The 13,178-nt window shown below is 43.8% G+C and overlaps 1 protein-coding gene and 1 pseudogene across 4 annotated transcripts in view; both read left to right on the forward strand.

Annotated features, from left to right (window-relative positions):
• Positions 1-13,178, forward strand: part of ASTN2 (astrotactin 2) — an 897,588-nt gene that overhangs the window by 508,397 nt on the left and 376,013 nt on the right. The gene's annotated exons all lie outside the window — the stretch shown is intronic.
• On the forward strand, positions 1,149-12,652 carry LOC309664722 (small ribosomal subunit protein eS12 pseudogene; annotated as a pseudogene). Its single transcript has one exon. The product of its transcript is annotated as a small ribosomal subunit protein eS12 pseudogene (transcript).

The raw sequence follows: 13,178 nt of genomic DNA on the forward strand, positions 1-13,178 counted from the left end.
AAAATACAATCTATCACAAATATTTACTATTTACTAGGCACCACTCTAGATGCTAAGTATACTTCAGAGAATAAAACAAAGACCCCTGCCATCATGGACCTTATATTCAAGCAGAGAGGGGTGGTGGCGGGGGAGACAGACAATAACATGACAAATAAAGTATGTAGTAAGTTAGAGGTGATAAGTGCTATTAAAAAAAGAGCAGGATAAGGGGGTCTGGAGTGTGGGGTGAGAGTAGCAATTTTTTTTTTAAATAGCAAATTCTTATTAGTTATCTATTTTATACATATTAGTGTATATATGTCAATCCCAATCTCCCAATTCATCCCACCACTATCACCACCCCCCCACCCCCCTTGGTGTCCATACGTTTGTTCTCTACATCTGTGTCTCTATTTCTGCCTTGCAAACCAGTTCATCTGTACCATTTTTCTAGATTCCATTTATATGCGTTAATACACGATATTTGTTTTTCTCTTTCTTATTTACATCACTCTATATGACAGACTCTAGGTTCATCCATATCACTATAAATGACCCAATTTCGTTCCTTTTTATGGCTGAGTAATATTCCATTGTATATATGTACCACATCTTCTTTATCCATTCGTCTGTTGATGGACATTTAGGTTGCTTCCATGATGTAAATAGTGCTGCAGTGAACACTGGGGTGCATGTGCCTTTTTGAATTATGGTTTTCTCTGGGTATATGCCCAGTAGTGGGATTGCTGGGTCATATGGTAAGAGAGTAGCAATTTTAAATAACATAATCAGAGAGGTTTTCCCAAGAATATGTCATTTGAACAATAAAATTAAATAAGAAGAGAGAATGAGTGTGTATATATCTGGGGAAAGAACATTCCGAGAAGAAGGAACTACCAGTGCAAAGGCCCTGAGGCACAGAATGCCTGGGGTGTTTGAAGAACGATGAGATCCGTGTTCCTGCGGTAGGAAGTGAGAAGAGCAGTAAGACGTGATGTCAGAGGAGCAGTAGGTGGCCAGGTCATAGAAGAACTTCAGCTTTTACTCTGAAAGAAATGGAAAGCTATTGGAGGATCCTGAAAAAAAGAGAAACATGATCTAACCAAATTTTCAAAAGGAACGCTGTGGCTGCTTTGTTGAGAATAGACTGTAGGGGAGGGAGGTCGGAGGTGACGGTGGCCTGCGTCCGGGTGGTGGCGGTGGAGGTCGGGAAAAGGGTTTAGATTCAGGAAGCATTTTGAAGTTTATATCTCCTTAAAGAGAGAAAGGGCTCTTTCCCTGCCGCCGCGGAGTTGCACGGAGGCGGAAGCTCCGGTGCCCTGGAGATTCGGCTCCACCCGAAACCCACCGCCCTGGCCGAGGAAGGCATTGCTGCCGGAGGAGGTGTAATGGACGTTAATACTGCGCTGCAAGAGGTGCTGAAGACCGGCCTCATCCACCATGGCCTAGCACGTGGAATTCGTGAAGCTGCCAAAGCCTTGGACAAGCACCAAGCGCATCTCTGTGTGCTTGCATCCAACTGCGATGAGCCTATATAGGTCAAGTGGGTGGAGGCCCTTTGTGCCGAGCACCAAATCAACCTGATTAAGATTGATGACAGCAAGAATCTAGGGGAGTGGGTGGGCCTCTGTAAAAGGGACAGTGAGGGAAAACCCCCTAAAGGGGTCGGTTGCAGTTGCGTGGTGGTTAAGGAGTACGGCACAGAGGCTCAGGCCAAGGATGTCACTGAGTAGCAGTTCCAATGCAAGAACTGATCAAATAAAAAAACCGGGCTCTTGTTCCTCAAAAAGAAAAAGAGAGAGAGAGAGAGAGAAAGGTAGGTTTCAAGCATGATTCCATAACACCCCCTTATCTGTCCTGTGACATTGGCTAGTCTTTGCAGAGGGAAGAAGGTGGGCTTCTTGTCTTGGCTCCCCCTGAGCCCTCTTTCTTAAGAAATGATTCTTATTCTTTCAGATAATTTCATTGGACTCTTTTTTGTTCCCCACAACTTGTCCTTTAAGCCGTTGGGTGGGGTGTTGTACCCACTTCCTGTGGAATGGTAGCCCTATACAATGCTCTGGGACCGTGGTTTTTATGGTGTATCAATGGGGAAAATGCCGCCTTCATTTTTTTTCCCTTCTGAATATTTACAACGTGCACTTCCTCTGAAAAGTCCTGAAGTAAAGACCTTGTTTAACTTAGTTCAGCACATCATTTCTCAAATATATTTGACTCCAGGAACTTTTTCCATTAGCATACTTCCTCGGAACAATTTGGGAAAGGCTGATCTTATTTCAGTGACCTTCCTCCAAGGAGGAGATCATCAAAGCAACCAGGTCTCAGTTATCTGTGTGGTTTGGAGCTGCCTGTCCCAAACCAATTTGCCAGGCTGCTCTGGCCTTTCCGGCCTCCTGCCTGCAGTCTCCTCACCTTTGAGGTCCTGCAGAGGCTGCCCTTTGCTGGGACAGTGCCGCCCCATCCACATCGCTGTCTGCACTGAGATGTCATGTGCAGGAAAGCTTAAGAGTCAGCACACCGAGGTTGTCCCTGACTCTCCCATTTGTTCCTACAATCATTTACGGGCACTTATTCTATGATGCTGAGCTGTTGGAAGATGCAGAGATGAATCCAAGCTGGGTCTTGCTCTCAAGGTGATTCAGGTACATCAATAGCAGTCATGTAAGGGGAGCTAAAGCAAGAATTGCTATAGGAATAATGCAGCTTTAAGCACAAACACACACACACACACACACACACACACACACACACACACACACACACACACACACACACACACACACACACACACACACACACACACACACACACACACACACACAATATCAGTAACCAGAAGAGGGTTTGGGATTCAGAACTTGCAAATTATAGCCACTACATTTGATCTTGGACACATTTTGTCACACTTCTATCATGGTTTTCAAGAAATCCACAAAAAAAATCTTCATTTGATGTAGTAAATAGTTTTACCGCCTGGCAAGCCAGGAGCTAACCTAAGGCAAAGAAGCCCTAAAGAATAGAACCGGACTGCTGGTTCCCTCACAGTGTGTAATAAATGTATTGTCCCCTCCCACTTGCTTCCTGTGGAGCCTCAGAACCTAAAGGAGGTGTGGGTGGAGGGGAGAAGAGGAAGGAGAGACAGTGGGTAGAGGGAGGAGGGAGCAGGCAAGGAGCACTTAGGCTGGTGGTGAGAGACTTTTCCTACTGGAGACTTACCCTTGGGACTTTGTGATGGAAACTATTCTGGAAACTGCTGGAGGCTCCTACCCTCCCCAGCTGGGGGTAGCCTCGAGGGGTTGCACTGGTGGCCAGATGTCCCATCCTCTTCCTCAGTCATCTTGTAGGATTAGCTAGTATGAGTGGGAAGCCTCCTGCCGCAAAGAACGCATCATTTCACAGGGCTCTATTGTTTTTCTCTGATTGTGTTTAAACTTTCTGTTTCTGAGGATTAAGCCCAAGGAATACAGCCCAGGACAATCTCTGAAAATGAGTTCTCTCTCTATAAATCAATAACAAGAAAACCGTAGACCCTCAGAAGCCAAGAACATGATAAGGGAGAGAGGTGTCAAAAAGCAGAGCCCCTAGAAAATGGTGACCCCCCCACCCCTCCCTGTTAACATCCTTCCACACTCACTGAGCCTTGGTTTCTTCATCCATAAAATGGGAATATGGATGCTTAGTTCTCAGGGTTGCCATGAGGATTAGCTGAAAACCCAGCATGGTCCCTGGTATTTAATGTTGCTCTGTAAATGGTAGCTGCCATCAGCATCATGGTCATTGTTGTGGAGGGAGGCGGTATCCATGAAGACTACACAGAGAAAATGACATCAAGAAAAATAGGATGTAGGCATGTGGACATTGTGGGAAAAGATGGAATTCCAGGCGGAGGACTAGCCTCATAGAAGCACAAGGTCCTGAAAGCTTAAGGCACTCTTACAGAAGATGCTCCCCTGCGCTGACAGCTTCGCCTGTGTGGACTTAACCCCACCAGTTCTAACTCAAGGTCATTGAATGACACTTTGACTTTGATCCCACTGCTGGTGTTGTCCTTGTGAAGTGGCCCCTCTTCAATACTCATTGATACCCACAAAGCAAGGCAAAGGACGTGTTCCAATTCAGCTGAAACCTTGCTCAGTTAAAACCCTGACTGACACTATGACAATTAGAAAAACTTTAAAAAACTCATTAATTCTGAATCCATTAAATCAGTTTCCTGACTCCATAGAGACTAGGAAGGAACTTCACCTTTTAATTCATTAAAGGAGTGATTTTTTTTAAGTGTAAGAAACATGGCAAGAAAATGCATGTCCTGTTTTCCAGGGTGCAGGGAACAAACAATATGTGAATGCAAATTATGCCCCAGACAGGAGACACTATTGACTACTTTTTGGCGCTCAGCTTTGCAAAGTCCATTTTGCAACTGGGGAGTCAGAGACTCTTAGCAGAGAAGTTATCTGCTAGGATTACTAGGTCTGATTCCATTTTCCAAACTCTTTCCACATTATTATGTTGTCTTCTGTGATGACCAGACTGTGTACTAGACATTTCTCATTTTTAGAGTTGACTTAAAAATGCATGATTCGATTCTGCTTTTATAAATTAGAAAAATATCACTAAAGCTGAAACCACCCTGACTGTCCCACCCACATTCACCATTGCTAGTCCCATCCTTTCTTTATTTCTGAGTTTCTCTCCTCAAAATTAGCCACTCGTGTAAATGCGGTTTTAATCTTTCCAACATAACTTTAAATGAGTTTGTTGTCGCTTTTCAGTCCTTTAAAAATACTTTTCCATATATGTCACCTACCCAAAGGGAAGCTCTAATGTGTGCCTGTTTTCTTAAATGGTGTCATACTATATATAACATTCTGCATCTTGCTTTTCCCCTCAGAAATATTTTTTGAGCTCTACCCATGTTGACACATATAGAGTCAGTCCATTCCTTTTAACTGCAGGAGAACATTCCAGCACATGAATATACCATTTTTATTCCACAGTGCCCTGATTGAAGGTTATTTAGGTTGTTTCCAATGCTTTGCTGTTACAAACAGTGCCTCGGTGATCACCTTGTACACATATATCTATGCGTGTATGTTTGCACCCTTGAAAAGCTCACACTTAAAAGCTAACAAGTGGAATGCTCGTTATAGATCATTTTTATCTGTGTGAGAAGCAGTTTTCAGAAGGGCCTCTGATCCTGGGATCTGGATTGACCATCTGGTTTACAGAGTTACTGACACTCAGTCTTGGAGGGAATGTAAAGATTCAAACCTCTCCTTTTAAAGTTAGATTCTGATGCCCAGAGAGACGAAGGGACTTGACCGTGGTCACAGTACCCAGAGGTCCTTCTTGCATGCCCTCAGCGAGCTTTACTGTTTACCTGTGTCCTTCCCACCTCCTCGGCTCTTGGCAGCGGTCACCTACATCTTCAGGTATGCGCTACACCTGACTCTCTCTGCCTTCGGGCTTTAGAAGAAACTTGGGAGGGGAGGCAGTGGTAGGAGTAATACCCTCAGAAAATTGGCACAACCCTCAACAAATGACAGACAGGAAGCTGGTGGAAAAATACCCCAGGTTCCTTGCCCCTTGGTGGAAAGATTCTGGGTGCATCCTCCCCAGCCTCTGAGAGACTCCAGGAAGACTGCAACCGTTTCCCACATGGTGACCCACTTATTAACACACCCTTGTTAACTTTCCTCCCTCCCTTGTCTCTCTCACTTCCCAGCCCCTCACCTGCTTCCTGGGATCACCTCCCAAATCAACTACCTGTACCCAAATCCTTGTCTCAAGGTCTGCTCTTCACGGAACTCAAAGACTGCATCTGTATGCCAGGGTCTGTGCCAGGCGTAAGGGGATACAAGAAATGAATAATATATGATTCGCTGCTCTTAACAAGTCACAGGCCAGTGACCCAGGTCTTCTGACTCTCCGTGCAGTGCTCTTTGTGCTGCATTTATATCTGTGCATTTTAATTCAATGACATTCTTTAAAAAAAAAAAAAAGGCGATCAGTCTTCCCAGCAATCAGTCTGACTAAATGAAGTTTTATAGTAATAAGTTAATTCCACTGCTTTTTTTTTTTTTAATGGGAAAGACCTGACTAAAATATTAATCCTTAAACACAGACCTTCGCTGGATACCAAGCAGTTGCCCTGACACGCTATCGCCATCTCCATTTTTCTGATATATATGTTTCTCCTCCCTCTGTTCTTAGTAAATGTTGATGTTCAGTTCACCCTGATCAGTGTTTAGCTCTTCTGGTCAATTTATCTTATGTATTGACCTGAGCAGAAAATCAATGTAGTCTTCATTTGCCGTCCTGTTTAATTCGGGAGAATTGGATTCTGTGGAAACAGTGCCCAAACTACTAGAGCCTTGATAGGATACCACCTACTCCAGAGAGCCTTCCAGGGTCCAGCCTTAATTGACCTCCTCTCCCACCCCCTCCCTGCTTCCACTCGCACCCCTTTAAAAACAGAGACAGTCAAGACCAGACTTGTGTGCTTAGTAAGTACAAATGGATGTAAAGTTTGCTTTCAGAACGGGCTGGGTCTCCGAGATCTCGGCCCAAAGACTCCCTTCTCATGGGGCCGCTTTCATAAATGCACAGGGAGGCAAAATGCCTTTGCCATAAATAAATAACCATAAATAAATAACGTGACCAAGAACACTTCCGAAAAGCTGGTTGCTTTCACATTCTACTGCTGGGGAGCCTCAGGTCCAAAACTGCTGCAGGAGTTTTCCTTTCAAACAGACTTCGAATCCTAATCCCAGCTCCTCCCTGATTAACTGAGAGTTTGGGCAAATCACCTGCCCCCTCTGAACTTCTGTTTGCTCACCTGTAAAAGGAGGCATCGAGATTGCTGTCAGAATAACAGAAAATACCCCTGACGCGCACAGCAGGGCACTGGGCTCCTACTGTTATGTGATTGCTGCCATTTGGCTTATTTTCCTTTTTTAATTGAAATGGAGTCATTGTATTTTTAAAAAGAACTTATATTTCTTTTGGTCACCTTCAAATATCAGTGATCATTCAACACATGTTCCTACTTACCATTTTCTTTTGAAAACCAAGAGTAAAGCCCAATTTAGCCCCAAGTCCTGGGCAGAAAGGGGGCCCACGTGTTTTCTTTCTAGAAACTGGCAGGTCAATGTCTGTCTTGGCATTGGGATCCCGCTTTAGCCTGTGTCTGAGCAGAGCCCGCATGGAAGAGGCTTTTGGTCAGTATCTGACTGAAGTAAGGAAGTAGGGATGGCCGGTTGTTCCTGCCCTGGAGTGAAAAGTATGAATTTCTGGAAAACAATGAACAATTGCAATATTTGGGACACATTATACTTAAAAAGAAAAAAATGGCTGTTTATTTGAAATTCAAATTTAACTGATGTTCTGAATTTTTATTTGCTAAATCTGGCACCCCTAATATGAGGTGGTCATCCAATGACATTGAGCTGGCGACATTTGAGCCAAGAGGCTGTCTGGGGAAAGAGCATTTGTGCTTGGATCAAAGATAGCACAATAACAATTGTAGCTCTCTCTAGGCAGCGAGATTAATGGATTTGTTTTTCTTTTTACTTTTCAGTGTTTTCTAAACACCTTAAAACATCAATGTATGACTTTTCTAATTAAAAAAAAAAATTGATTAAAAGTCAGTGAGCTGGATAGGGTATAGCCTGGCCTGACCAGGATTGACATTTAGCTTTATCCATCTTCTCTCCTTTGCTTCCTGCAAATCAGGCCCCCAGCCACCCCACCCAGTTTAACCAGCCCCCTCCCCTTTGCCTCTTTAACAAACCATCTACCCTCAGACCACGTAACCAACCGTAAATGTCTGTATATGAGGGCAGCACCTACTCCACAAATTCACCCGACAGAGGAGACTGTCACCTTGGGTTTGGCTTTCTCACACATGAAGGGTATTTTTGCAACTAATTTCTTTTAAACAACAACTGCTTGGGGGAAGATACATTAGGCTAGATCAGGAATTACAGGTAAAGAGTTGGAATAAAGTAGTTTTGTTCAAAAAGAGTAGGCAAGAGCAGTAATTCTAAATGTATTATTATGTGTAATGTGAGATTTTAAACAGGTAGGGGTATTACTAAAGTAATACATGAAATACTCTAAGTAGATATATGACTGGTTCATTTACATTTCTAAGTCAAGTTTATATTTTCAGGCAAATCAAATAACACTTCAAATCTTCTCAGGAAGGTTGTGGTGAATTTCCTTATATTCAGTAATACTTGGGGAAGGGCTTGCTAGACAAGGAACACTGCAGACTTTTCCATCTTAGCTGTTACAATAAATAACAGCTAAGGGACTTCCAGTGGTTAAGTCTAGGTGCTTCCACTACAGGAGGCACGGCTTCGATCACTGGTCTGGGAACTAAGATCCCACAGGCCACATGGCACAAAAAAAAAATAACAGCTAACAGGTCTTGAATACTTACATTGTGACCAGTTCTAAATGCTTTGTCTGTGTTAATGCATTTTATGCTTAGAGCAACCCCATGTCCAGAGTGGTATTGTTACTTCTGTTTCACAGTTAAGATCTTAGGCAGTCTGGTTCCAGAGCCTGCACTTAAAAAAGAAAAAAAAAAAAAAAAAAAAAAATATATATATATATATTTTTTTTTTATGGAAAATATCAAACATATACAAAAGTAGAAAGACTGGTGCAATAGATCTCCATATGCCCATTACCCAGCTGGAGTAACCTCACCTCATAGCTCAGAGCCCAGCTGTGAATCAAGTGGTACCATATTGCTCATCCCAGCCTGCATTCAAATTCTAGATCCTCCACTTTCTTGCTGTGGAGTACTGTGCCTGTCCCCAGGCCTCGCTATGCCTCAGTTTCCTCATCTATAAAAGGGGGGTAAGGAACACAGGTGCTGTTTCATGGGTTTGGGGTAAGATAGCACATTTTGCCCCGCTCCCTGTTTGACACATAGGAGACATAGCATTATGGGATTAATGTTCATTTCCCGACTCTAACAGAAGCTGCCAGAGGACCAGGCTGACTGAATACCACTGATCACTGAACAGTAGGTATTCAGTAAATGTCTGTCTCAGCCCCGAAGCTCCACCGCATATGGCTCCTTGTCTTTAAGCAGAGAAATTTTCCTGCTCAAGTTAATAGTTAGAACTACTCAGAACCTTTTAAAAAATAAACAGTCTTTAAGAGAAATTGTATACTAATGCAAATATCAAGGTACCTCTGGCTACTGTTAGCAAAATAAACTGAACAGTGAATACAAATACATTAGATGCAGCAAAACCAGTCATTTGGATTCTAAGAACTTTGCTTTGATGAGTGGAGCCTGCAAAATTGTTTCTAGAGAGACCGGAATTGCTTTGTGTACGTGAAGGCTAGCAGAGAGCTGAGTTCTTCCTAGGCTAACCTCAAGGCCACTGGCACCAAATGGAATTTTAGGCCAGGCAGAGAGGTAAAATCACTAACAAGATTAATGAGAAATTGCCTTTCTTTGAGCAGCTGCCTCAGGCAGAACTAGGTTGATCTCATACCTCTGCCACTACCAGCCAGGAAAAGGCCACTTCCCTTCTTGGAGACATGATTTGCTTGCCTGTAAAATGGAGATCGCAATCATGGGGCTGACTCATTATGAGACTTAATGAGATAATATTACAAGTGTGTCTCCCCTCTTTAAACATGCTCTTGTCTTCTTTAGCAACAGTGCCATTCACAATGTATCCACATTTTTCACGCAAGAAAACTGAAGCTCAGAGAGGTTAAGTACCCTACTCAGAGTCACACAGCTTTTACAGGGGACTTAATTTCAAGGTCTGCATGCCAACAAATGATTTTGTAACTAAATGCTTGGGTATCATTTATTTAAAGGTGGGGGGGTGGGAAGGGAATCAATAAATGAAATCTTCTTCAGTTCTGTGCACAGAATAAAGATGCCTGAGCCCGGGGAATTGGGCCCTTTTGATTATATAATACAGAAATGGGAAGATTTCCTTTAACTACTATGTTGAGCTATTGCTAGCAATTTGAAATGTTTATGTGCGTCCCAGGCAGCTGATCATCTGCGTGGCAGGTGCAGTTAGAAACATGGCATAAGAAGGGAGTTTATTTATAAAGGGCCTGATGAATCCCTAAAATGAACTTGTCAGTCAGCCCAAGAAATGTAACTGTGAAGGAACAGGAAATTAATGATTGTGCCCCTTGGCATAGACAGGCACTCTGATATCAGGGCTATGATTTGCTGGCTGTCAGCACATTTCTGTCTCCCCCAGCCTAGTTGCTAGTTACTTCTGTCAATAGAAACTCAGTTCAGTACCTCAGAAATGTTGATCAATAAGCTCAGCACTTGCTGGTTGAAATGAGCTTTAGCATTGCCTGGAAAAGAAGGAAAGAATTGTATTCCTTTCTCTCCCTCCTCACTTCCTCTCTCCCTTCCTCCCTCTCTTCCTCCCTCTCTTCCTCTCTCCCTTTCTCTCTTCTGTAGATGTTTTTTACACCAGCCGCATCAGAGCCTGTGTTAATCTCTGAGGTTATACAAATATTGGGTGGGCCAAACTGTTCGCTTGGGTTTTTCTGTAAGATGTTATGGAAAAACCCAAATGGACTTTTTGGCCAACCCAATAAACGAGAAGAATGAACACTTTGAGTAAACATCATACTCATGTGCCCCTCAAGGTGCCTCAGGAGGGATGCATCCGGGATCCAGGAGGGTGGACAGGCAGGGGACAGCAGTTCAGCCCGAGTGGCACGGTGGAGGGAGGGCTCTTGGATTCCAGGGGGTGAAGAGTGAGCTAGGCTCCGGAATGTGAATAGGAGTCCACCAGACAGTCAAATGAGAGGACGGTTATAGCCACATATTCAGAGATACAGTGGTGAGAAATTTCACGCCCCTGCTCCCTCGTGCTTACTTCTGCCTCCTCTTTTTTTTTTTTTTTTTTCTTTTGCTGCTCCTTTCTCCTCAAGAATGAGCCTCTGGTGAATTGTAACACTGTCACTTTGGGGGCAAGAGAGATAAAAATACAAATGCTGTGCTATTCATATAGTCAAATATAATGCAATGTAATATATATTAGTTCATATCAAGTGATGATAATTTATGAAGTATCTACACTGTGCCAATAGAACCATCAGAAGGTCCCCAAGGGCAAGAAGTAGTGGCTGTCTCCATCTACACTGCTGTATCTAGCAGCCTACACATAATAGGCATGCAATGAATACGTTGCTTTTAGAAAGAGTGTCACATCATTTGCCTATGCTACCTCTGATCTCATGATACACCAAGATGAATAAGATGAATAATATACACTACACACAGAGTTATGCTTTTAAACGGTAAATCAGATCATCATACTCCTTTTACAAAATCCTCCAGCACCTTTGCTTCGTACCCAAAACCCCTGCTGTCACCTCCAAGATCCACTGGCCCCTGATGCTCCTTTCAGGGCCAACCCCACCCCTGCCTCTAGGCCTTTGCACCTGCTGTTTCCTCCCGTTGTGACATGCTTTCCCCAGCCCTGTTCTCTCCAGCACTTCCTCCCTGCTTCTGTTCAAAGGTCATCTCCTCAAGCCTTGGAGGTCCTTGGTCTCCCCACACCAGGAATCTCGATCTCGGCCTCTGCGTTCTTTTCCGTCCTTCACTCACCACTCTGACTTTATACTATGCATTTATGTGTTTGTTTATGCCAGTCTCCCCTGAAACATGGCTGGCTCTCAATAATCCCGTATTGAATTTGTCACATAAATTTCTTTTTACATATTTCCGAATTTAATCTACTCAGCAACCCTATGAAATAGGTATTGCTGTCCCCACGTTCAGAGAAGGAATTTAGAACGTAATTCACAATAACACTAACAGCAGTGATTTCTTGAGCACTTGCTCTGTACCAGATGCTGTGCTAGTCACTCTGCATTCATTACCCCGCTGATTATCTCCATGACCCCACAGGACTTCCCTGACGTCTTAGTAAACCAGCACGCCACCCCTCAGCCCACCGCCAACACTCCCTAGCCTCGTTCTGTCACAGTAACTGTCCAACACTTCAGCCATTTAACTCTTTAATCCTTTTAAATTTGTTTGAAGTTTCTCTTCCTAGTAGAATATAAATACCATGAGGGAAGGGACTCTTTTTTTATACACCACAGTCTTTACCATATGTAGAATAATGCCCAACATTTGATATTTCTAAAAGAGCAAAGTCTTTCCTCCACCAAAAAAGAAAACACGATTTGCAGAAGAAGTCAGTTCCTCCACATGCTTGTACACCGTCTGCACTTGAGTGCTTCACGGACCCTGGGACTTGCCTGTAAGCACGGTCTCCACCTCCTTCCTCCCCCGCACTCTGTCTTTTCTATCCACCCAGCCCAGCAGGCCAAATAGTGGCCTTGTCTAGAACAAGACAGGCAACGCGGGCCTGTGGGCGGTAATTGCATCTTCCCCTGTGCTGTACGTCTCTCTGTCAGCGAGTCTGTGGCTCTTTGCTGCCTGATGTAGGTCCACCCAGATCCTTAAGAAGTAGAGACAAGGGGATAAACCCAGAAGGGAGGAGCCCACGGCTCCCCCATACTCCCTGAGCAGTACCACCGAGGGCCTCCCCATCCTTTTGCCATAAAGAACCAATTTTCCTGCATATGTCTAAATTGATAGTACATGCTAGTTAGTAGACATTCAATTGATATTTGCTGAATGAATGAATGAATGAATGGATTGGTAGTACGTGCTAGTTAGTAGACATTCAATAGATATTTGCTGGATGAATGAATGAATGAATGAATTGGTAGTACATGCTAGTTAGTAGACATTCAATAGATATTTGCTGAATGAATGAATGAATGAATGAACATGCTGCCAAATGAATGAGCAAATTATCCTGAGGCTCGGGAAAAGGAAAGTGCCTGTCCAGGATCTTTCACCTGAGCAGCAGAGCGGAGGACTTGAACCTACTCTCCTGGGTTCCAGGCTCAGTGGCTTCCTCTGTACTTCACAGCTTCCTAGGTCCCCAAGCTCAGGCTCCGGATTCATAAGAAACAGGGCCTCTAGATAAAGCCTGCCTGACTGGGTGTGAGACTGAATTTAGAAGCAACTCTATTACCACTGGTCTCAAGGTGCATTCTCTGCTTTTCCTCCTTCCCTCCTCCTTGCTCCGTGCTCTTCCAGATGGCGGCAGGGCTGTGATGGAGGCCTCCCTTCCCCTGTCTTCTGCCCTCTGCTGGTC

This window comes from Balaenoptera physalus (assembly GCF_965194825.1).
Source record: "Balaenoptera physalus genome assembly, chromosome: 7".
Lineage (NCBI taxonomy): Eukaryota > Metazoa > Chordata > Mammalia > Artiodactyla > Balaenopteridae > Balaenoptera > Balaenoptera physalus.